We start from the raw sequence: 24940 nt of genomic DNA, 5'->3' as shown, positions 1-24940 counted from the left end.
TAAGGAGTCAGGGTGCCGTCCATATGGATCAAGCACAGACAGGAGTCTCCTATGCGCCTCAATCCCAGCCTGGGTGACCCGCCACCCAACTTCTACATACGCCATTCTACTTCAGCAATCAGACCCTACAACCCACTACCAATTCAGTATTTATCTCAATAGACAAATTAGACTTTTGTTTGGACTAAATGCCCAAATATTTTTTAACTGACTTATTTTTTTTGAAGGACTTTAAAATTAAAATGTGTGAAACTACTTCAAGTTTAAAAATAAACTGAATTTGCTTTTGTAGATTTTGTATGTTGCTTTTTTATTTCTATAAACCAAGTCTATTCATAGAACTATGAAAATGCTTACTGCTACCATAGTGCACTGTGTACACATCAGGTTTAGCAAACAAGGAAAAATTAATTATTTGCTAAAAGGAATTTTCCCCAAATAATTCAGATGATTCTTGAAGATTACACATCATCTTACAATCTGATTCTACACTCCACATGGTCTTGAGCGTCACTTTAAAACAACGCAAAGTCAGGGCCATTCAGCTAACCAGACTTGGCTGGGCCAATCAGAATGTGGAACTTACTTGGCTTTCTGCTCCAGAAGGCTTGAGAGTGAATGGATGGAAAGGCTGTGCCTAGATTCAGTTGCTGAAGGCGGGAGCATTCTTTCAGGACAAGGACTGGGAAAAGCAAAGGACTGGGATTGGTCCAGACCTAAAGGGCAAAAGGTATCAGGACAAGAGTATTACAAATTACACAGTGAAAACAGCAACATGGTTCCCAAGGAGTTTAATTTGAAAAGAAATTCTATTATCCTTGCAAATAGTTGAGTATGATGTATAACTGACCCACATTATTAAGGATTCAGCATTAATAATAAAACTAATCAGCAGTAAGGGAAAAGCCATTGATTACCATTCTCTGAACACGTCTGCATGTCAAGCAAAGTGCTGAACTTGCTCTAACCCGTTGCCTCCCACAATGTTATGTCACAGGGGAGAAGTCTCTGGTAAGCAGGCAACCATAGGTGCAGTGAGGATGAAGTTACTCAGGCTAAAGATTTCCCAGGTACAGCAAGCATAGACTTCTCCTCCTTCTTGCTCTCTACAGCTCACTCACTCGTACTCAGATAAAAGGACCATGAAAGTCCTGAAACCCTTTCTGCAGAAGCTTACCTAAATGAGTGGAGGCAGACTCTTAGATGCTAGTGGGCTTCTAGCAACAGAATACCGAAGAAAGCTTTTTCTAAGCAATCAATCTCTTGCTCTAGCTCTTTCATTCTTGCCTTGGTGTGATTACAAACTAAAGATCAGAAATGTGGGAGCAAACAACTGTGCTTGTATTTGGATGATTTATGATCCTTGGTGTAACTGTCTCTCCCATCAGCTTTTCCTGTTTGAGATGATTTTTTTTTCAAGAAATCCCTGCTTGTTTCACCAGTAGGAGACACCATAAATCTGCTGGCAGAATGATGAAACAGAGATGGCTTTGGCTGGGGGCTAAATGAAAATAATGTGACCAATGAGCAGGAAAAAAAATTCAAATATGCTTGATATTTTTTTTTAAATGAAGAGAGAGGTATTAATAAGAACAAATATGCACACTAAACAATTTCTGAAGCCAATTCTTATTTATTAGCATTTTTTTGAGAGCTTTATGTACCAGTTATAACTTCACAGACCTTGTTTTTAGGCCTTTTTTTTAGTCCTCATTTAAAGATGTATTTTCCATTGAAGAGTGAAAGGGAAGAGTAGAGGAATAGGGAGAGAGAAGAGAAACACTGATGTGAGAGACACCTCAACTTGGCCTCCCACATGCACCCCCAACCAAAGATGGTGAGAAAACCCACAACTGAGGTATATGTGGTTGACAGGAATGGAACCCACCATCTTTTGGTCTGCAAGCCATCGCTCTAACCACTGAACAAAATTAGCCAGAGCTAGGCCTTCCTTCTTAATGCATGATATTATTTCACAACCCAGGATCCACAATCATATTCATAAATTTGGTAACAAAGCCTAAGCAGACCTGAATTCACTGTTGATAAACTTTACCTGAACTGATGCAAATCCATTCATTACCTTTATTTATTCTACCCAGCATGGATAGTCACATATTTGACTGCAAACATGGTTCACTAAAGGATGCTGCCCCAGAACTCCCAGGGCTGTGGCAAAACCACTATAGGGCCCAATCTATCTATGCTAATATAAGTTTATGTGGTTGTTAAGCCCTCACGCCGCAATGCCCTCATGCCCATCACATCCATCATCAGGAGGCTGCGTGCACAGGTGGGCGCAGACTTGATGCTGTGTGCACGGAGGTGGGGCCTGGCAGCTAGCTCCACATGGCGTGGCCTGGGGTGCCGCAGTCTTTTTGCATCAAGGGTTCAGGAATTTGGAGAAGGGGCTGACACATAAATGGATACACTGGACAAGAAGTATAAATTTGGAAGGCATGGGGGAAAGCCAGGCGGAAACCAGCTCTCTAGTGGAGTGGCTTGCCGAATTTCTGGACCCATGGCTTTTTATTTACACATTTTGCCCTTTAGCAAAATAAACACACATATCAAAGGTCAGGTTTGATAAACAGGAAAAAATTATCAGGTTAGAGGAACTGCTTTTGGCCTTTCCTCTAGCAGCAGGTAATAATTTGCAGATTTTCAGCCCTGCTGAATATCGAAGCCCATCAGCCTTCTGGTGAACTTCTCGCATTTATTATGACCTGCTGGTCTTAGCTTCTAGCACTAGGGGTCCCGAGGCTTTACATGCCTGCAGGCAGGGACCCTACTCCAGCCTACCTCTTTGGGGCAATTCATCCAGGAGCCTACATCTTTGGGGCGATCTATCGTGGGGCTCCAGAACTGAGAGGGCACAGGCCAGGCTGGGGGGCCCCTTCCGCCTGACTGCAGGAATTTTGTGCACCAGGCCTCTAGTCGATAATACAAACATAATGTGCTAATTAGACCGGACAGCCGAATGACCTTCCAGACATCCTTCTGGACAACCTTCCAGACAAAGCCACAGCTGCGAGGTCTGAGGCGAGCCACCGAAGGTGAGTGCACAAATTTCATGCATCAGGCCTCTAGTTTTCAGATAAGGGTATGAGGACCTGCAGCCACAACAAGACTAACAACTCTGCTCCTCCCACATTACACCTGGGGAGCTAAGGCTAGGTCATACAGGTAGGGAGGTGTACAGATGCTGGGACTCCCTAAGCAAAACCTGAACATGCATAGCCAGTCTTGTGGCCGCTACTCTCCAGCAATGCCTCCAGGGCAATGCATGTGTTTGAAAAGGTTCCATCCTCAAACTATTCATCTTTCGAGATCACTGTGATTTCAGCTGTGGGCAGTTTAGCAAATAGGCTTGAGAGAAAATAAGGAACAGGGAAGGAGTCAAGAGATAAAAATGAAACTAGTGTGGAAGATGGGAAAAGGAACTGAGGAGGAGTGAGTACAAATAGGAACTGAGGAAGGCTCCAGGCCAGGAAATGTGGAAACCAGTTCAACTGCTAACACACAGAAACTTTCTTTTTGAGCTTTGTATCTCAGCTTCAGTACACCTGTTATGAAGAAGAGGCAGGCAGTATGCATCCTCAGGGCAAACATGCAGTAACATGATAGCAGTAATCCTTCTGAGTATCTGATGTGTTGCAGGCACTCAACTGAGAGCCATCTCATTTTGCCTTCTTCACCATGGCAAAGTAGATATTCATATCCCCATTGCAAATGAGGAAACTGAGGTCCAACTGTAGCTGGAGAAATCACTGGGTCAAATTTTTCCGACTTTAGTGGTAGTGGGTGGCTCTTGCAGTATCTTTAGAAAAAGACTTTTCTAAGACTCCCATGGGAGAATGAATGTATTTTATTGGTGTGTAATTATATTTTCTGGTCTGCAGGGTTCAATGTCCCTTAGCCTAGTCCTGAAAAGAGTGCAGACGGGGCTCCAGCAGAATCAAAGAGTAGGGCCAGTATCCAGAGTGTCCATTCCATGGTGGAGCAGGGCATGATTTAGTGTCAGGCTACATTTAGTACATCAGTACACTGTGTGAAGTCTACATGGCTGTGGGTCACAGGGTGAGTAGAGGGAGGTAAGAACACCATAAGCTGGGAATCTGAGGTGAGCAGCGAGAGAGAGGGGCTTCTTTGTTCAGGAGCTTAAAAATTAAATATTCCTGTACTTGCGGTGGCATGCCTATTTCTGGCTACTGACTTATTCCCTGGTGTGACTGACTAACAGATAAGCAACATCCCACGTCATGCAGACCTCACTGGGCATGGGTCCATTGTCTAGTGCCTTCCCACAGTGATCTTTAGGTAATAAACTTGGAGACTATTAACTGCAATTCCCTGGCAAAGCTGTATAAATGGCATGTCTCTATTACCTAATCTTCCTTTTACTCCTTCCCTGTTAATAACCAGGTTATTATAATGGTTATCACAAAGAAGTTAAATGTGTCCAACCAAGGTTAATCAGTAACTTCAAAACTGAGGTGCAAAAACATAAACATTGTATATAATCAATGTGATATATACTAACCTCTATCTAAAGCAACTGCAAGACAGGTCCACCAGTCACTCTGACATGTACTGATACCAGGGGGCAGACACTCAACGCAGGAGCTGCCCCCTGGTGGTGAGTGCGCTCCCACAGGGGGAGTGCTGCTCTGCTGACTGACCTGTTCCTGGAGGCCCACCAGCCAGCAGCAGTAGCCACTCACTCCCTCAGTAGTCCTGCAGGTCCAATCTCTAGAGAACAGGCCAGGCACCAACAGACCAGTACCACTAGCACAGGGCCACTAGCCTCCTGAAAGTTGGCCTCAGGCACCGCAGCTGCTTCCCCTCCCTAGATACTCTGCAAGGAAGAAATCTTGACAATCCCTGCGAACATCAGGGACAGATCTGGATCCTGGGCAGGCAAGGGCATCCCACCACCTGCCCAAAGGGCAGATTGCGTTCTCCCCCCACCGACCCCTCCATCCCATACCCTTTGGGACAGGCGCCAGATGCAGGCAAGTGCCACTGCAGCAGACGAGCTTCTCCTGATCAGGACTGACTGGGCGTGAGCCTGTGGCAGGTGCAGCAGGATCAGGATGAGCGAGAGTGGTAGGCAGTAGCAGCAGGTGGCGCTGGACTGCCAGTTTCAGCACAATCCCCACAGGCCACACTGAGGGACCCCACCCATGTACAAATTCATGCACCAGGCCTCTAGTGTGACATAAGTCACCCTGCTTCTCACATATTTTACTCATCTCTCAAGGAACACGTAAAAACCCTGAAGGGTCAGATTGATCTTATTATCAAGGTAACAAATATAAAAGAAAAACCAAGGTCCATGAATTTGGGAACCTCTGTGCCATTACACCTTTCTTATTTGGGGTACAAGGCTCTTCCAAGCCAAAGGAACCTATAAAAGCAAGTCACGTTAGCTGATGACTGACTGGTTGGTATTCCTGAAATGGACAGAGTTTTTACTTCTAAGATGACATATTTCTATGGCTTTTCCCCTACTATGAGAATTACTGAAACTTCAGTAGTGATCATTACATTTCCATATATACTGGAAGTTTTACACATACACATTTGTAAGTTAAAAATCTCTCTAACCTGTCTCAATCTGCTTCAGTTGCAATTTTAAATCAGCCACCTGCATAGTTAACCTCCTTACAGAAGCATCATAATTTAATATCCGGGCCTTCAGCTTTGCAGAATGCTCAGTCTGAAAAGATTTAAAGAAGGGAAGAAATCAATGTAAAAGAAATCCCAGTTCACTTCAAAAGGAACAAGTCTTTTATAGGGCTTATTCTCTTTTCCACTTTGCCCATTCTGAGCAGCTTCATGCCTGTGGTCCACAGGTCCCTAGAAAACAATAGAGCACACAAACAAGTTTGCCACCTCCATTTGCACTCATCTCTAAGAACAGTTCTATAAGGTATGAGGCAGACACCAGAGTGTCAACAATTCTAAGTCACAGGGCAAGAATCAAGAGACATTACTAGAGGGCACAACCGAGACTGGGACAATTTCTGTTTATGAGTGCGCTTTCCTTGGGATTTTATTACTGTTATAAATATAGTTATATCATCACCCAAGAATTTCTCAGGTGAGAAGGTTACCTTAGAATAGTGGGGGGATAATTTTTGATGTTAAAACCAATCTGATTTACACTGGTGTGACACACACCAAGCTTACATGTGTACACAGTGGATCAGACTAACACCCGACCAAATAAAGATCAGTACTCACTTCACTTTGCAGCTGTCTCTGCAGAGCCTCCTTGTGAGTTTCAAACTTCTTATGCCCTAACACAAAAGCAGCTCCTGCTTCCTTCAACTGTTTCTGCAAATTTACCAGTTCAGGAGGTGGTTGAGCTATAACTAAGAAGGTAAAAAAGCCTGGTGATTATCAACAGTAAGTTTTCCCATCTCACTTAGCAAAAGCAGCTAAAGATATTTTAAATTGTTCTTTCTTTTCTTTGTACACATGTAGTTAATACCATATTAATTCTATGGAATGGACTAAGAGCACAAATTTCAGAAGAGTTTAATGCATGCAGAGGCAAACTTCACTACTCTTTTCTAATGCAAATGAAAGAAATTCTTTCAAATCCTTTAACTAACCTGAAAGCCCACCTCTTTCCTCTATCACACACAGGAGGCATAAAAGGAGTTCTCCATCAAAACCTGTTAAGTACCCCTAGGTCTAATCTGATCTGTGCACCAGTCAGCAACACTCAGGGTTCAAGCAGACATCAGATGGAGTTCCACCATTTCAGTCACTGAAGAACCACTAAAGGGTGATTCATGTAGGTTAGCCACTAAGGGTGGTATAGTTCTCTGGGCTAGTAATGGGGCCATGCTGTTAACTCCGTGGGCCCAAAGTAGGAGTGGGGAAACTTTCTTCTGCCAAGGGCCATTGGGATATTTATTTTTAGTTAGTTATTTATTTTTAAATATATTTTATTGATTTTTTACAGAGGGGAAGGGAGAGAGATAGAGAGCCAGAAACATCGATGAGAGAGAAACATCGATCAGCTGCCTCCTGCACATCCCCCATTGGGGATGTGCCCGCAACCCAGGCACATGCCCTTGACCGGAATCGAACCTGGGACCCTTCAGTCTGCAGGCCGACGCTCCATCCACTGAGCCAAACCGGTTTTGACATGGATATTTATAACATCATTTGCAGGTCATACAAAATTATCAACTTAATTAGCCTCCTATATTTGGTCAAACATTTAATTAACTCACCCCTAATGCCTTGGCAGGGCCAGATCAAAAGATTTTATGGGTCTTCTATAGCCTGTGGGCAGGACAGTCTCCACACTTGGCCTAAACCATCAGGGAGGGAAGAATTCCCAGAATTGGGAGAGAAAGATCTGGCACAGGCACAGAGCAATGGTGAGAGGTCATCCTGTAAGCACTGGATCTTGCCTTGCTGAGAGGCACAGGGCCAGCCCACAGCCAATATATACAGTGGGGGTGAGGATGCAATGGTGGAGAGGGAATAATAACCTCAACCTCACTCTCATTCCTCCTTCTCAATGGCCAAATCTGAGCAGCAGAAAGTGAGGGGAGATTTGTACAACCCAGAAGGCACATTTGTAGTTTAAAGATACTTCTTAGTGACACTAATAATATACTATAGTAATAGCAAGCAAAAAAGGAAGTAACTTCAAATTGAGAATCTTAATTTTATAAAAATTTTCCTGATTGAAGCCTTCCTTACAGATACAAAGCATAGTGTCATAATATTAAGCTAATATGAATTACAAAGACATGCAAATCAGGAAAAAGACATACGGTTAAAAAGATGCAAGTTTTCATTTCTGCTCTCTTCCAGTTGTTGTTTAAGTAATTTATTTTGAGCCTGAAGCTCTAATTTCTCTTCTTTTAGAAGCAAATAGCCACTCATCTCTTTCATCTCTTCATTCAGCAGGTGGTTTTGCTTGGTTATTGCCAAGAACTGGGCCTTGAGAGATTCGAGTTCAAGCTGGAATTGAAAAAAAAACTTGCATTTGAACAGTTACTGCAGTACTTCTTATGCAAAAACTGGCAGGCTGCTATAAACTGGGTGTCATAGTAAGTAAGGTCACTGGACAGAGGACTCATTCTCTGCAGTAAGAAGAACCTGATTCCAACATGGAAGCTCATCTTTGCCCTAGAAGGGGCGGGGGAAGTTCATCCAACCTTATACTTATGCAGAAGAACCCTGGCCTACAAAGCAAGTGCTTCAGATTAAGTTTGTTGCCCATTTTCCAGATACAACTAAGGTCCCAATAGCAATCACAGACTGCAGCAATGTTTATAAAAATGAAAAGCTGAGCTATCACAAACATGCTGTGGTGCTTTCCTTTTTTTATACATTTCATGTTTACATACAAAAGTCTACAATGTTCTCAAATAAATAGATCATTACAGCTGCAAAAATACATTTTATGTGCAGGATATATCCAGGTACATCAAGTTCCAGCTCTGTCCTTCAGAGAGCACACGTGATGAACAGCAAGAAAATAAATGGCATGTGAAAAACACATCTCATTCTGTTTTATCCTGTAAGATCCCAATGTAATGACAGGAATGTTCACCTTCTGCTGATGGGAAGGAAGGAGAGGCTAAGGCAGAAACTAAAAGCACTGGCCACCTGCTATGGGCTAGGCACATAGGTCAGCTCACCACGGAACCTCAACCACCCCAATGATTAAGGAACTTGTTCCAGGCAACAAGCAGGAAGGACTAAAAGGAAGAACTACTAAATTAACTTAAGTTGGGCCTTCTTAGTCATAAAATAAACAGTCTAAACACATCAAGCTAAATAATGTATGGCTGAAGCTAAAATTTCATCTACTGCCTTGAAGTTTTATCGACTTCAAAAAACAATAGGCTTAGCAATTACCTCAAGTTCTTTCACACGAGTTGCAGAATGATTGCATTCTTCTTCCTGTTTGAATTGGTAGCCATGGACTGCTCTTGCAAAAGAATAGGTTTTACTGAAAGAGAAAGCCAACCAATTAAAGATGTTTTTCTAGTGAATAAAAACTCATTTAAGAATTTATGTACAATGTCAGACCTAATGACGATTATTTCATCATCTAAAATAGCAGGTGTCATAGTCAAAAATCAGTAGGGAAAGTAAGAAATAAGTCCTATTACCCAACAGGTGATGGGAAGTCTTAATGGTCACATATATTGTGAACTTTCTTCCACTACACATACCAACCAGTTGCACCAGCTGCTCAGAGCCCTCATACCCAAAGATCTGAATTTCCTTAAATACAAAGATTTGTCTTATGATTTTAGTGTCTATTTCATCATTTTCACTTCATTCAATATGAGTCTTTGCAGATATATCATTAAAAAAAAATTAGCTGACTACATGATGGTACTAATTCCTAAGAAGTATTAGTCTAGTTTTCACAAGATAGTCACAGAGGAGCAGCCACACACTGGGTGACCTTATGGGTCCTTATCAAGTACCCAGCTCTGGTTCCTTTGAAATTTCTACTTAAGTTCACTTCTTTTCATAGACAAGTTTCTACAAATATACTGAGACATAAAATATCAAGAGATTGAAAAATTATTCAACTTTCCTACTCCTGGGTTAGTTATAAAACAGTTTAGGAAGTTATATGTCAGGTAAAAATATCATGAGGCATAAACATATGTTACAAGTAAAAGAAATAAGGAAACAGGTCACAGGGAATGGAGAAGTTAAAATTTTCCATAAGTAAAAAATGAAGTCTCTCATGCTTAAAACCACAATGAGATATCACCTCCCACCTGTTAGAACAGCTATCATCAATAAATGGATAAATAACAAGTGCTGGCCAAGATGTGGAAAAAAGAGAACCCTCATACACTGTTGGTGGGAATGCAGATTGGTGCAGCCACTATGGAAAAACAGTGTGAAGTCACTCTCCCCACCCCCACCCCCCCAAAAAAAATAATAATAAGAGCGGCCATATGTTCTAATAATTCTACTTCTCAGTATATGTAAAAAACAACAACATGCCAATTTGAAAAGACATACATGTGCACCCACATGTTCACTGCAGCATTACTAGTAACAGACAAGATTTGGAAGCAACCTAGACTACCATCAATAAATGAATGTGTGGATACAGAAGATGTGATATATTACTCAGCCACTGAAATGAATAAAATCTTGCCACCTGTGACAACATGGATGAATCTAAAGGATATTATGATGAAATAAGTTACAGAGAAAAACAAATACCTTATGATTTAACTTACATGTGGAATCTTAAGAAATAAAAATAAACAAAACAAAACAGACAGGCCCATAAATATTGATAACAAGCAAGTGGTGGTCAAAGGGGAGGGAGGAAAGTAGATGGGGGAAGAAAAACCTCCTGAATACCCTACCTCTCTCAGGTTAAGGTCATTTTTGATACGTAAAATTAAAAGAACAAAATAATGATTAATTTTGTAGTAAAAGTAAAATGTAAGCTACACACACACATATAAATTTAGAACAGGCCCAATTTAGGAAGCTAATAACCTATACCAGAAATTTACAAATGCAGCTTTCTTCTCCACAAGAATCACCTTTATTCTTCCTGTCCTCTTCACCCAGTCTGTTAGATCTATCGATGTAGTCATCCTTTAGCTCAAGTTGATACCTGAGAATTAGAATGACCAAAATGATTTTCTTGTCACTTTCCTGAACAGATTCCTATCAATGTATGGGTTTCTGTGGCACCCAGGCACCTAAGGGCATGAACATGGCCATGCATAACTTCAAGGACTATCAGTACCAAAGCCCAGAGATCCAAATTCTGAATATAAAACCTGCTACAATCCTTTAACTTGGTCCCCAAAACTCGTTATTGTGAGGTTATTGAGAACAATTATTCCATGGTGGTCTGGATTGGCACACAAAAGTAAATTAAGTTCAATTTACACTGGTACAACTGACTCTAAATCCCAAGAACAAGAAGTCAGTCACATCCACCTGCCTTGCCTTGCACCCCATCCCCACCCCAAAGAACTTTTGCCCTCAAGGGCTGGGCATAGGGTTCGGGGCCAACTTCGACCACCCTCATATCTGGGTTAGCAATACCAAAAGCACACTTTCAAGTTTTACTTATCTCCACCAACTGCCACTAGCAGACGTTTCAGTTGAGAGAGATGGTGAGTATCCTGTGAATTCCCACCCTTGCTCAAGTCATAGAGGATACCCAAACCAGACAACATCAAACAGTACATGATCTGCGAAGCAGTGGGAAAATTAACATACACATTTACTCATTCATTTAGTCCTAAGGGTTTAACAACTACAGACATGTCAGCATTTGCTATTATACTCGAGAAGCTGACATACTATATGTATGTCATCATTTCAAAATCTATACATGGAAAGGTACTATATTTTAATTAGAATTCTTTTAAAGAATAAGCTCAGTACTATGTAATGTAAGTACTATGTAATGTAATCTCATGACAAATTACGGGCAAGGCAGTAAAAAGAGACCACTTATTAAGACATACCAAAAGTTAGTTGAGTCATCACTTCACCACAAATTCATTTACTCAATGAATATTATATGAACACCTGTGTGCTAGACACTACACTGAGCACTGTAGAGAAAAGTTACCATATGGGCTTGATGTCTGCACTGAGCAGTTAATCACTGCAACACATTAAAACTCAGATTATAGGGAAGTCATAGTAACCATAGTTATCATATTTTCCTTTTCCTGTATAATTTTTTTGCTCCATTGTTAATTTCCATTTATTTCTTTTGATTCTGGCTTTGCAGAATCTTGAAGGAATACAGGGCACATGTTACCTGATAAGCACTAAAACCACTAGGCAGAATAATTTATAAATTGATAGATACCTCCATCGTAGTGGCAAGTATGAGGCGGGAGAGGAAAAGAGAACTAAAAGGGATTATAATTCCAGCCCTGGTCAGCCTGATTCAGATGGTTGAAGCACTGTCCAGTGCATTGGAAGGTCATGGGATCAATTCCTGATCAGGGCACATACAGGAGGCAACAGATCAATATTTCTCTCTCATGCTGATTTTTATCTGTCTCTCTCCTTTCCTCCCTAAAATTATTATTATTTTTTTAAAAAGTGATTTTTTAAAAAGTTGATCAACCTGTGGGTCGCGACCCCTTTGGTGGTTGAACGACCCTTTCACAGGGGTCGCCTAAGACCATCCTGCATAACAGCTATTTACATTACGATTCATAACAGTAGCAACATTACAGTTATGCAGTAGCAACGAACATAATTTTATGGTTGGGTCACAACATGAGAAACCGTATTTAAAAGGTCAGAAGGTTGAGAATAACTGCCTTAGATCAACCACTTTTATAGTTTATCTACCATGTGAGCTGAGCAACTCACAATGTGCCATAAAATGAAAGCAAATCACAGACCCTCAATACATGTTAGAAAAGCTATGAGTAAGAAAGAGCAGAGGATGCTATTCCCTATACTGTAACTCTGTAAAATTATCTTAAATATTCATGGGAAAGGCTTGACTGTCAATAAAAAACACGTATTTTTTTAAACACTATCACCATAAAATGTTAAGTCTTATCTACTTCACTAGTATTGCTGTGTTTCCATCAACTTATTCCAAATCTATTACTTGTTTAAGAACACCAAACAATTTCTTTAGAATTTCATTCTTGAGCTTTTGGTCACAGGTCTCCTCCATGCTCTTTATATTCAGGATCCTGTCTCCTAAGTGCATCAGCCACACTTTTATGATTTTCTTCTGTAGCCTCTGATATTAGCAAAAATATAAAAAGCAAAAAAATAAAACTGTAATTGCTGAAGTAAAGACTTTAGGAGAAAAAAATAACAATTTTAGCTCCACAAGCTAAAACTGTTATGTGACTGTCACTGCTGGGAAGTAACTGGAAAGAGCTGGAGTTCTCCATCTATTTTATGAACTGACCAAGTTATGTGGGATCTGAAGTAGCAGATGGAGCAGCATGGTGCACCAGGCTGCAGGGAGTGTGCAAGTTTCAAGACCAAAGTGCTTTTCATAGAAGATGATGAACACTTAAAAAATGATTGCAGGTAATAAATGGCCATAATAAATTCAGAGAAAAGCTACATACCAAACTTAAGTTAGTGTACTTTTGCTTTAGTACTTATTTCTTCAGTAAGATTATTTCTGTGAGGTTTAACTGATCAGCCCATAGGTATGAAAGACAAAAGATTTGTTTCTGATATTTAATAATCTAGTGATTGAATACTGAAGAGTGCTGAACAATAGAAAAAGATAGATAGGTCAATCAGAACTTCCAAATACTGAAGAATGGAATGGTCTTCCCTTTGATCGAGCCAGGTAAGTGCTAGGGAATGCTGACCATTCCAAGCAAAGGATAAAAGCTCTATGTGTTAGCACCCTCTGCTGACTAACATGTAAAGCAAAGGAGCAGTAAACTATACTTATTAGCTTACTAGATGCCTGGTGCACAAATTCATGAATGGCAGGGGTCCCTCCACCTGGCTGATCACGGTGGTCTCACACAGTCCTGATCTTCTCACCCAGTCCCAATTGGGGCTGGGGTGGGATCACAGGAGGGCTCCAGGGCAAGTCTGGTCCTGTCTTGCCTGGTCCTGATGGGCCCCACCCCAGCAGCAAGCAACTTACTGGTTGGAACATCTGCCCCCGGGTGGTCAGTGCAAGTCGTAGCGACCAGTCAGTTGACCACTCGGTCAGACACTTAGCATATCATGCCTTTATATATATAGGTTGTAACTCACAGCACAGAATGTTCAGCATGAACTTTCCCCTGCCCCTGGTCTTGGAGACCGCATGTTCTTCTAAGGCTCTGCTCACCAAATTCAGCTGCCACATGAAGTAAATTGCATTGTGTGCGTGGAAACCCTTTGTAGGCTCCATTGCTGTGTCTTTACTTCATTGCAGTTCCAATTACTCCAACATAAAGACAGACACCCTCATTATCAGGTAACACCATCATGGTAAGACCCCTGCTCAGCCTACTGCAGTGGTTTTTAAATAGGCCATGGGTCGCCCTAGATGGTTTGGTAGAGTAGGTACAGCCGCAGCCTGCGAACTAAAGGGTCCTAGGTTTGATTCCGGTCAAAGACACATTCCTGGATTGCGGGCTTAATCCCCAGTATGGAGCACATGCAGGAGGCGATGGATTCTCTCTCATCATTGATGTTTCTCTCTCTCTCTCTCTCACTCTGCCTTCCTCTCTGAAATCAATAAAAATAGTAAGTAGGCCATTAATCAAACGTTGCTGCTCTCCATCCAGTCCCCTCAAACCCTCTTTTGCTTTGATCCTCCCCACACACACACTCTGCTGCGGTCTGTAAAATGGGGTCAGGATTTCTACTTCAACCAAGGGCAAAGCTTCCACATGGCCCTCCTTCCCCGACTGTCTTTGCCCCCAGTCCTGTGGGGTTTCTCCCTCCTTCCCCTCCATCTAACTTGGTGGGCCCTGCTCTGCCCCCTCCTCATGTGACCTCCTGTCTGCAGCCTCCCACTTTCTCCTCTGGGGGCAGAGCTCTCCAAAGGCTGTGTGGGAATGGAGCGGGCTGTGCAGAGTGGGGTGGGGCAGACAAGGCAGTACAGGGTGTGCAGTGGTGGAGAGCTCTGTGGGCCAAGTCCAACCTTTGGAGAAGAGCTGGGGTGACAGGTCACCGGGAGGAGGAGGGAGGGATGTAGACCTTGTTCCGTGGGAGAGGCACTGGGTTCCTTGGCTGTCCCCACACAACAGCTTTTCTAGGCCCCTGCACAGCTATCATCCTCCACCTCTTGCTGCCTCCGCCTCAAGTTTTGGACTCAGTTTCTTTGACTCAGCCCCACCCCCCTCTCAGCTGCGTTCCAGGAGCCTGAGGCTGCACCTTGGCTTTGGGCAGCTATGCCTGGCCTGCCCCCTATAATGGTGTTACCCACTCTCCTGGAGTAGTTAGTGAAACTTAAATAAATATAAGCAGCTCTGAAGATTATAAATTGAGCACTGAGAAGGCCACAGGCTGCGGAGGGCTGCATAGTCCAGGCTCTCAGCATAGAAGCCTCCCCAGCCACCCGGTCCCTGCTGGCTCCCGCCCCCACCTGCCTCTGCCCAGGGCTCAAGACAAACCCCAGGAACTTCCTGACAGCTCTCACCTCACATCTCACTTTCCAGTCCAGCCCACCAGTGCCCACAGCAAGCTAACCTACTGGTCCGAGCGTCTGCCCCCTGGTGGTCAGTGCACGTCATAGTGACTGATCGACTGATCCAGTGGTCAAACTCACAGTGGAACTCCAGTAGAGGGAATAATTTGCATATTAGGCTTTTATTACGTAAGATATCAGCGATTTTCAACCTTATTTATCTCTGACACACATAAACTACTAAAATTCTGCAGCATGCCAAAAATATATTTGCCCATTTAAAAAAAACACAACAGGTATATTTTTGAATCGTTCACAATGAACCGCTATTTTGTGTTGACTGTTGTCTTTTTTTTTTATTTGAAAATCTAAGGAAAAAGAGGTTAACGCCCTTGACTACAGTCAGGTATGTCATCTTTTATATATTCTTGCAGCACACCAGTTGAAAATCGATGGCTTATTTGTCACTTTCCTTTTCTGTCATGATCAATTTACCACTTCAGTACTGCTTAGAACAGAGTAATGTAGCAGAGATGAAAAATAAAATGAATTAAAGCCTATATAAATGATCTAACCACATTAATGAAGACCAGGGCAAATCCACTAAGGAAGTAAGAGTCAACTAACAGTAGAACCTAATGGAAATGAAACCTGTTTCATAAACTAGACTGGTGAGCTTGCCATTAATGGCAGGTACAATGTGAAGAATGAAATAGTGGTGAGCACTTAGTACACACACATCCATCACCCAGTACAAATCAAGTCAGAGCCACTGCATTGAGTTACTACATGCACATGGAACCGTTAGATCTCAATGACTAAACATAAGTGTGTGACTGAACATAATTTGTTAACAGTTGTTAGCTTCTTCAAAGTACTGGTCTGGTTTTACTGTAGCCTGATGATGGTGTCTCACTGCTTTTCATCCCAATAACTAATATTTCAAAAGCAAAATCCTAGTCTTTGTTTCTCTCAACTTATGCCTTTTAAAACTAGCCGAATGCACCTTTACAACCAAGAACTCTACTTGGCAATTAGCATTAGAATAATTAGTAGTATTTGTTTTAAACTCACAGACTCTGAATAGTCAAAATGAAAACATTACTTACAAATCAAAAGCTTCAATTCTTTGCTTCAGTTCTGCTTCTCTGCCTTTTAGGAAATCGATATCTTTCAGTAGAAGCTGTATTTGAGCATAACTTTCTTTTGTTTCCATCTGTAGAGGAAAGCATTAATTGTAGCAAGCAAGCTGAGGAAAATAAGACAGATTTGAACTAATGGACTGCTTCCTACATTCCAGAGAACAAAGTACAGACAATTAGAGGAACAATTTCACTTTTAAAACATTCCATCTCAAGGTATGCATTTTGCCTATTCTAGTTACACAAGAATTTACCTCCGAGTCCAGGGGTGGGCAAACTTTTGGACACGAGGGCCACAATGGGTTCTTAAACTGGTCCGGAGGGCCGGAACAAAAGCATGGATGGAGTGTGTGTGTGAACTAATATAAATTCAAAGTAAACATCATTACATAAAAGGGTACGGTCTTTTTTTCTTTTAGTTTTATTCATTTCAAACGGGCCGGATCCGGCCCACGGGCCGTAGTTTGCCCATGGCTTCCCTAGCCCAATGACTGTTACGCTATATTACCCTAATATCCCTTGTGCAGAATATCCTGACACTTCCTTAACATTTTTGTAAGTTCTCCAGAAAAAAAAAAACAAAAAACAAAATGGGGGAACTTAACAAAGTAGAATCCCCATGGTTCAATAGTCGTCTGAAAGTTTCAATTCATGGGCGGTTCTGACTCAGAATGAACAAGCTGGAATGAAACTGTGAAAAATAGATCACACTTACATTTGCGTGTTCACTGAGCAAGGATTTACTGAATATCATGTCAAAAAGCACAGTGAGCTGGATATGAAAAGATGAACAGCTACAGTCCCCATCTTTTAAAAAATTCACAATTTACTGAGGGAGAGAGAAATAATACTACAATGTGATAATTTCACAACCAGAGTCCAGTCTCCACGGCAGGAATGATGCCTAAATGAGTCTATCAATGGGATTCAGGGAAGGCGTCACCAGGAAGCATCATTGAAGCTAAAGTTTGAAGGACAGGACAGTTTTATCAGGGAGAGAAGGGGGTGAACAGTTGGGTGGCAGAGTAAAAGTATGGTGCCTTTTATGAGGATGCCAAGCTTCTCCAGTGCCTTCAGAGAATCTGACTGAATGGAGACAGGCTGTCAACTGGTTGATCTGATCTAGTCACTCACTCATTTTAAGGTTCAAAGTGTTAGTCTGAACACAACCCATCATCTCAAAGACCAGTGCTTCCATTTATTTTTATAGCTAAAATTAACCCAATTCCCAGAAATGCCAGAAAAAATTGGAGAGGGGGTGTGGTCACCATTAATAACTGGGTTTTACTGAGAAGCTCCAAGAAAGGTTGACACTGGGAGGAAGCCTTTTAACTTCAACCATCTCCTGGTATCAGTAGTCCTGGCTGAGGAAACCATGACCCCAACCTAGTTAGGTCTGACAACCCTTGGGAAAGGAACTGTTTTTCCAAAAGAAACAATCCAATCTCTTTTGCGGGCATGCACTCCCCACCATTCCTCAACCTCTTCATGTCCTGTCCAGTCATTTTCTGGGTGACAAGATCAAATGGCCACATGGATGACACTTATAAGCCCCAGACCCTTCTACTGCAGGGACCTTTGCCTTTGCTCAGATGGAAGCACATTGCATTTGGTTTCCAACTTCACCTAGAACCCCAACCTGCAACTCTGTCCTGTTGGTCCACCCTTATTCTTCCATCTGTCTGTATCCCCAGACTTACTCCTTGATGTCTGAGACTGCCACGTAGCTCTCCCTTCTCTCCTGGATTATTAGTCATCCACACTCTGCTCTGGTTCCGCTCACCATCATGTTGAACCCCAATGTCTTCAACTAAACAGGCTGCCTTTCTCAAATGAAATAAATTCAGCTCTATAAAGCTACACTCCTCAACTACGACCATTTTTCTGCCCTCAATGACCTTCCAAATCCTCCCAAGAGCTGCAACAGAACAATCACCTACAACAAGCATGTCAAACTCATGGCCCACAGGCCGCACATGGCCCACAATGAATATGTTTGTGGCTCAGCGAATATAACAGTATGTAGCGTATTAATAAAAATTTCGTAACCTGATTTTTACAATAACCTGATTTACATAATTATTAATTACTAACTACATTTGCTAATGACTGATTATAATTGTGTTGCATTCATTTCCCTTGTGCGCCTTACACGCAGGCGTGCCATTTCTCTCCATTAATACTAGCAGACAATATTTTAGCACCCGATGACCACATCATTAGTCTTGTACTGACTTGTTTGGTATGTGCAACAGGAAATACTTTGCTTTTGGAGAATGAGAAAAGTAGGTTTATTTGCATTGTGCTTATTAATCTGTCCAGTTATTCAGTGTCTGGGAAGTTAATGTTCAATGCAAAATACTAATTTTTATTAAAACGTTCTATTATTTTTTGTTAACGATTACTCATTTATTTTAGCCCTTTGTATCCAGCATGTCTTTATCGAAATAAACCTTTCTATGAAAATTGAAGCTTTTGTTTTGCAGCCCACATAAACTTGGTTCGTGTTAGTGTTTGAAATTCTTGACCTACATGCACTTGGTCTGGTCTACTTCAATTCCAGGTTGCCCACTTCAGCAGTACCCTCAAAACAGCTCGAGAATCCTGTCAGCTTCAGAGAGCTGCTCTGCTCCTTCTGCAACCCCCCGCCACCCAGTGGCCATTCCATACCTCTGGTCCTCTCCTTATCACTTAATTCTCACATCTGCTGCAATTTTAGTGAGGTTGTCTCACGCCCCTGACTCGGACATTCACTTCCACTCTTCCTTCCAGTAATCTCGAAAAAAGAAGTCTTAGTATCCTTTTCAAAGCTGATTCTTCCAGGTGTATTCTTGACCGCAGTCCCTACTAGTCCTCTAGGCCAGTGATGGCGAACCTATGACACGCGTACCATTTTGGGTGACACGCATCGAAAGAGACAAAAAATTGCGTATTCATATATTTGTCTCTCGCAATGGCCAGAGCTGGGCATCACTCGAGTAATATTATTACTCATGTTACTCATGATCAATTACACAATTCTAAAACCAGATGTAAGCATGTACATCAGTGTTGCGTAGCAAAGATACATTGTGAAAACATCCAAGATACACTGTTCCAATATTGGCATTAATATGAAAAGGTTAAGAATTGCACTATAAAGAGATTAATCTTTACTCAAGACACTTTATTTTTACTCGAGTGACAAAATGCCCAATTCTGGAAACGGCCTCATTATTGTCAACATGTGCCTCGGGTAAGCTTCCTGTGCGTTCGGGTGCATTCGGCAAACGGACGCACTTGATCGCCATGTTCATTAGGAGACAGGAGTGGGAGGGTTAGAAGAAAAAGATATAAGGGGAGAAAAATGGCGGAGGTATAAACGGACGTGTCCTGTGCCTTGTCCTGGAGCAGATAAGGGTGAGCAGCTGAAACGGGTAACATACAGCCCGAATAGGCAGAGGATATTCAGCTGAGAGACAGTCTGCAGCTGGGAAAGACAGAGAACTCCCAGAAAAAAAAGGACGGTTGGAGACTGCGGCTGAAACGTCTCCCTGTGTGCCGGCTCAGCAGCGGAGACTGTGCCATCTTGAGTGGCTGTTACAGACAACCAGAGATCAGCTACTAACCTGGAAACAAGGGATCTCAAGCAGCGTGACTGCGTGAACTCAGATGAGCACTGCTTCTTCTCACAGAAAGGTTAGACTTCCCCTAAAGGTGCGGTTTGCAATTCAGGTTGGAGAGAGAACCGCGCGGGGTGAAATCTGCGCCCCACAGAGTCCGTGGCCCTTGGGACCAGCGTGACCCTCAAGTGGGGAAGGGGCCCCACAGGGCTGCTGGCAGAAGGGAACGATAAAAATAAGCACATAGCTGGACTGGATGCAAAAAAGCAGCCTCGGATTCTGCCAGTCTGCCGGGTGCTTGGTGCCAGGGGCGAGTGGGTGCGTGGAGACTGTGCGCAGACCTGGAAGGTGGAGGCTTGCAAATTCGCACAACTTCTCAGGCTCTTGTTGTTACAGTTCCCCTTAGATCCGTGTGTTTGATTATTAAACCCAGTGAATGGGATTCCCCAGGTGGGGTCATTCACATAGCCTGTAGGGGAAAGATCTTTTTGGGGAGCCTGGGAAACAGAGCGGGGAGTAATGATTAAAGAACCAGCTCTGGGCAGTGGACTTTCCCAAACCAGTTTCAAGTAACATAGAGAAAATAAACCCTAACTACTGGATAGAGAGGACTTATAGCCTCGGAGGTCAATCCAGACACACTGCCACCCAGAGGCAGAGCCATGAACTGTCTCTTCTGTAAATGCAAATAAAGGCAGTCTGGTAAACAAATACAACCTGCCTTAAAATCAGGACTGTGGTTTACAGCACGGAGGGACAGTGTATCGCAGGGAAATTCAACAATCTCCTAAATGCCTGGCAGGACTAAGGCGTGCCAAAAAGAAGAGTAGAAGATCTGAAGCACCTTCACTACTGCACATTTTTATCTTTTTTTCTTTTTAATTCTTTTTTCACCATTTCATAAAGAACCTATTATTATTTTTTTTCATCACCTGATTTTACCTTTGTAATTACTACATTTTTTTAGCCAGTATTATTGCTATCATTTTACCACTTTTTCAAGTGTCATTTTATTTTTTTTTTCGTTATTTTATTTTGGAATTAGTGTTCTACACTCTATTTTCATCGTTCCTTTAGCATCAGTTCTCTCTATCTCACCTTTACCCTTAAGCCATAACTCTTCCTCACTTTTCCCCTTCTGTTGTCCTGTTTCTCTTACCCTATTCCTGCTTTAGATTTTCCCTATTCATTCTTTTTACCCACTGTCTAAATTTCACCCTACTTATATACCTAATTTCCAATCCCTTGCTCTAAATCCATATACACCTCTCTCTTCTCGTTCTTCACTACCCAATTTTTTTTCTCTGTCGTTTTGCTAGTGTTTGCTTGATTTTGAGTATATTTTTTTTTTATGCTTGTTTGGGAGATTGTTTTGTTTTTCATTTTTATTTTCCTGTTTTGCTTTTTCTTTCTCTGGTTATTTTTGTGCTTCTGTTTTCCCTTGCCTCGCCTGATATTAGTGGTTGATTGTAGTTTGCATTAATCTCCAGGGATCTGCTGCTGGAATTCATTGGGATTATTTGTGGTTCTATTAGAGTTTTCTCCCCAAATAGCCTCTTCCCCACCTCTAATTCATTCTCTCACTTTTTTTTTTCTTCTTTCTTCTCTCCCTTTTCCCAATCTCATTTTGGCATTCCTTTTTGTTTTTTTCTTTTTCTCTTTAATCTTTTTCTCTTTTTTCTTCTTTATCCCCTAATTCTCTTCGCTCAGTGGTCACCTTTATTTGGGGTTATTAATATCGTAAATACATTTGTTTTCGGTGCCTTGTATGTTGTGCCTTGTTGTGTTGTATTTTGTGCCTTTAAATCAACGCATCAGAAAGAGAACTACATAACCAAACACCTGGAGAAGAGAGATCATGGTGAAAAAAGAACCAACCCACATATGAAAGAAAAACAGGCATCATCAGAAAAGGAAGTAAACGAAATGGGGGCAATGGAGGCAAGCACCCTGTCAAAGAAAGAAATCAGAGAAATGGCCATAAGGTGGATGAAAAGAATGGAAGACAAATTCAACAATATGTGTAGGAACCAAGAGGAAATGAAGAAAAACCAAGAAGAAATGAAAAATGACATCACTGCTATAAAGAACTCAATAGAAAGCATCAACAGTAGACTAGGAGAAGCAGAGGACCACATAAGCGAGCTACAAGACAAGGTAGGAAAAAATACCCAAACAGAGCAGCTTCTAGAAAAAAAAATTAAAAAGCATGAGGACAGCCTAAGAGAACTCTGGGACAACACTAAACGAAACAACATCCAAATAACAGGGGTCCCAGAAGGAGAGGAAACTGAGCAAGGAATAGAAAACCTGTTTGAAAAAATAATAACGGAAAATTTCCCTGAGATAGGGAAGAAAAAACTCACACAAATCCAAGAAGCTCACAGAGTCCCAAACATAATGAACCCAAAACGACCGACACCAAGGCACATAATAATTAAATTGGCAAACACCAACGACAAAGCAAGAATATTAAAAGCAGCCAGAGAGAGACAGAAAGTTACCTACAAAGGATCCTCCATCAGACTAGAGACCGATTTCTCAACAGAAACACATCAGGCAAGAAAGGAATGGAATGAAATATACAAAGTCATGCAAAGGAAGGGTCTGAATCCAAGAATACTGTACCCAGCGAGGCTATCAATCAAAATTGAGGGTCAAATCAGGAGCTTCACAGACAAAAACGGTCTACGGGAGTTTATTACAACCGAACCAGCAATGCAAGAAATGCTAAAGGGTCTGCTGTAAAAAGAAAAAATAGGAAACAAAGAAGGAACGCAACGGTAAAGATCAAAAATGGTGACTAACAAGTTTCTATCAATAATAACTTTAAATGTAAATGGATTAAATGCCCCAGTAAAAACGCATAGGGTAAATGAGTGGATAAGAAAACATGACCCATATATCCGCTGTCTACAGGAAACCCAACTCAGAAAAAAAGACGCACACAGACTGATGGTGAAGTAATGGAAAAAGGTTTTTTAGGCCAATGGAAGTGAAAAAAAAACCGGGGTAGCAATACTTATATCTAACAAATTAGATCTCAAAGTGAAGGACATAAAAAGAGATAAAGAAGGCCACTTCATAATACTAAACGGAGGAGTCCAACAAGAAGAAATAACTCTGGTAAATATATATGCACCCAATATAGGAACACCCAAATACGTAAGAAAACTTCTGGAGGAGATCAAGGGAGAGATTGACAGCAATACAATCATAGTAGGGGACCTTAACACCCCATTATCACCATTGGACAAATCCTCTAAACAAAAACTCAGCAAAGAAACATCAATCCTAAATGACTCACTAGATCAGATGGAATTAATTGACATCTTCAGAACATTTCACCCCAAAGCCACAGAATATACATTCTCCTCAACTGCACATTTGTCATCTTCAAAGATAGAGCATGTACTGGGTCACAGATAAAGTCTCTTCAAATTCAAGAAAATTGAAATCATATCCAGCATCTTCTCAGACCACAAACACATAAAACTGGAAATCAACTACAACAAAAACAATCCAAGAAAATCAAACACATGGAGACTAAATAGCATGCTATTAAGCAACGACTGGGTTACCAGAGAGATCAAAGAAGAAATAAAAAACATCATGGCAACAAACAAAAATGAAAACACAACAATCCAAAACCTATGGGACACAGTGAAAGAACTCTTGAGAGGGAAGTTCACAGCTCTACAAGCCTACTGCAAGAAACAAGAAACAATGAGAATAAATGACCTAACTCTACAACGCAAAGAGTTAGAAAGAGAGCAACAAAAAAAGCCCACTCTAAGCAGAAGGAAGGAAATAACAAAGATCAGAGCGGAGATAAACAACACAGAGACCAAAAAAAACAATACAAAAGATCAACAAAAACAAGATCTGGTTCTTTGAAAGGATAAACAAGATTGATACACCTCTAGCCAGGCTCACCAAGAAACAAAGAGAGAGGACCCAAGTAAACAAAATCAGGAATGAAATAGGAGAAATAACAACAGACCCCATAGAAATACAAAGGATTGTTAGAAAATACTATGAACTCTACTCCAACACACTAGACAACCTGGAGGAAATGGACATATTCCTAGAAAAATACAACATTCCAAAACTTAATCAGGAAGAATCTAAAAATTTCAATAGGCCAATAACTATGGAGGAAATCGAAGCAGTAATCAAAAAGCTTCCAGCAAACAAAAGCCCGGGGCCAGATGGCTTCACAGGGGAGTTTTACCAAACATTGAAGGAAGAACTAAACCTATCCTCCTCAGACTATGTCAAAAGATCCAAGAGGAAGGAACACTTCCCAGCTCATTCTATGAAGCCAGCATCACCCTAACACCAAAACCAGATAAAGACAACACAATGAAAGAGAATTATAGGCCAATATCCCTCAAGAACATAGATGCCAAAATCCTCAACAAAATCCTAGCAAATCGGATCCAGCAGTACATCAAAAAGATCATACACCATGACTAAGTAGGATTTATCCCAGGGATGAAAGGATGGTACAATATCCGCAAATCAATAAATGTGATACATCACGTAAACAAATTGAGAGAAAAAAACCGTATAATCATATCAATTGATGCGGAAAAAGCATTTGACTAAATCCAACACTCTTTCTTGATAAAAACTCTCAGCAAGATAGGAATTGAGGGATCATACCTCAACATAATAAAAGCCATATATGACAAACCAATAGCCAACATCATAATCAATGGGCAAAAACTAAAATCATTCCCCTTAAAATCAGGAACAAGACAGGGATGCCCCCTCTCACCACTCCAGTTCAATACAGTACTGGAAGTACTAGCCATTGCGATCAGACAAGAAGAAATAAGAGGCATCCAGATTGGAAAAAAAAGAAGTAAAACTGTCCTTATTTGCAGATGACATGATACTGTACATACAGAACCCAAAAGACTCCATCAAAAAATTATTAGACTTAATAAATGAATTCAGCAATGTAGCAGGATACAAAATTAATGCTAAGAAATCCATGGCATTTCTTTACACCAAAAGTGAACTTACCGAGAGTGAAACTACAAAAGCAATCCCATTTACCACTGAAC

The 24940-nt window shown here is 41.4% G+C and overlaps 1 pseudogene across 1 annotated transcript in view; it reads right to left on the bottom strand.

Annotated features, from left to right (window-relative positions):
- LOC308512315 (centriole and centriolar satellite protein OFD1-like) overlaps window positions 1-24940 on the bottom strand; it is a 142450-nt pseudogene that overhangs the window by 19589 nt on the left and 97921 nt on the right. The window contains exons 5-12 of the transcript in view: window positions 16239-16337; window positions 12648-12743; window positions 10572-10645; window positions 8899-8992; window positions 7806-7995; window positions 6250-6380; window positions 5627-5722; window positions 587-711 (exon numbers count right to left, since the gene is read on the bottom strand). The product of the transcript in view is annotated as a centriole and centriolar satellite protein OFD1-like (transcript). The remainder of the gene's footprint in view (window positions 1-586; window positions 712-5626; window positions 5723-6249; window positions 6381-7805; window positions 7996-8898; window positions 8993-10571; window positions 10646-12647; window positions 12744-16238; window positions 16338-24940) is intronic.

This window comes from Myotis nattereri, assembly GCF_964212035.1.
Source record: "Myotis nattereri genome assembly, chromosome: Y".
In the NCBI taxonomy this organism is placed as follows: domain Eukaryota; kingdom Metazoa; phylum Chordata; class Mammalia; order Chiroptera; family Vespertilionidae; genus Myotis; species Myotis nattereri.
The sequence above is the reverse complement of the archived record's forward strand: the minus strand, read 5'-3'. Positions and strand labels throughout refer to the sequence as shown.